Below are 1,779 nucleotides of genomic sequence, written 5' to 3'. Positions count from 1 at the left end.
CCCTTCCCTTCCCTTCCCTTCCCTTCCCTTCCCTTCCCTTCCCTTCCTTTCCCTTCCCTTCCCGGAGGCACTGGAGTTTTTCTCTACAAGTTTGAAATTTGTTGGTTTGTTTATTAATTTATTTGGAGACATATCAGGAGAGGCTTCGCAAACGTTTTCTTTTTAATCTTCTCTTTTAAATAAATGTCGCATTTCAAGCTGCCCTCTCTTCTCTTTTTCGCATTGTAGGAAATATTGAAAATGCCACCTTAGTATTGAAGGGATTAACTTGCTTTTCTCCCAGCCCCTAACTCTGGTGTAAAGGGAGCAGTAGATCAACTGTATAATGTGTGCACTGTTTGGTCATTTGTACAAGCAGAACAAAGGTTGAGCTAAGCCAAATTGCATTGCACTTGTGAACCGAGTCCCAATTTGAAGTATCTTTTACAGCAGGGGGAATGAGAACAATTTCGTGTATGTCTAAAAGGGAATAACAAAGCCACTTTCTAGAGCATCTCAAAGTGAAGTAGTGAGGCGTGACATTCCCAGGGTGAGGAGGGACAAAGGCAGGGTCAGGGGGATGAAAAAGGGAATCAAACAGCCACTTTCACATGTCTGCCCTCAACTGCTGCACCTCTCCATAATAGGAAACAACTGTTGTAAAAAGGGGGATTGCTCCCATTCATTCAAAATAGCAAATGATAGCTAAACAACATTGTCAAAACTGAATCAACTTCTGTGCAGTACCACCCAGAAAAAGGTATTGTGTTTTGGTTAATAGCTGGGTGGAGCAAACTTGATTTTCCTTTCTCTTTCCTTCTTTTTAGTTTTTCTATTTTTATTTTATTTTTTTGTACGCGCCCTTCTCTCCAGGCAGCGCGCTCCATTCCCTTATTCAGCTGCTCAGCCCCCGCCGCCCCGGCCCGCCGCCAGCAGCAGCAGGGGCGCAGCTCCCGCGCTCGCTGCGGGGCACGATCGGCCGCGGGCTGCAGTCCCGCGCCGCCGGGCCGAGCCCCCGTTAAATTACGGAGTTATTACTTGGCCAATCATCGGGAAGTGGTTTTTATGACAATTGACGATGACTTTAAATCGCACAGCCACAAGAATAATGGCGCGCACGTTACGGCTATTTCCCCTCTTTAACGCCGAGGGCAATAACTCAGACCAAACGCAAGCTTTAAGAGCAGCATTTCCCGGCGTCGTGTGAAGTCCGCAATGAGCCGAGATTTCATTAGTGTCCGATCCTGCACTGTGCCCGGCTGCTCCCCGCCGCCGGGGACGGATTTGCAAAGCGCAGCCGCACGGCGCGGCTGAGAGCGCGGAGCCGTGGCCGGGCCCGGCTGGATGCGGGTGGGCTACGGCTGCGGTACAGGTGCGGTGCGGTTGCGGGTGCGGTGCGGCCCCCGCCCGGCCCCTTGCCGCCGGAGTGCCGCCGCCCCTCCCGCCCTGCCCACGCCGCCGCCCCCGGCTGCCACCCACCAAGCTGCAGGGGGGGCAGGCGGGTCCGCCGCCGCCTCCCCCCTCCCTTCCCTCTTCTTCCTCCCCTCCTCCTTCTCCTCCCTCTCCGCCTCCCGTCGGCCCCGCCGCGGGGCAGCATCGCCTGCCGGGGCTCCCCGGCCCTTGGTCCCCCGCGGGCGGAGCTCGGGCCCCTATCCCGCCGCAGCCCGGGCCCGCCAGGGAAGAGCTCGGGGAGTGCGGGAGGGGAGGCGAGGGGAGGGGAGGGGAGGGGAAGGGAGGGGAAGGAAGGGGAACGGAAGAAGGGGGCGTCGGCAGGGCCAGCCCGGCCGTCCCGCCGAGCAC

Source organism: Oxyura jamaicensis, chromosome 10, assembly GCF_011077185.1.
Source record: "Oxyura jamaicensis isolate SHBP4307 breed ruddy duck chromosome 10, BPBGC_Ojam_1.0, whole genome shotgun sequence".
Classification (NCBI taxonomy): Eukaryota; Metazoa; Chordata; class Aves; order Anseriformes; family Anatidae; genus Oxyura; species Oxyura jamaicensis.
Note: the sequence above shows the minus strand (reverse complement) of the source record.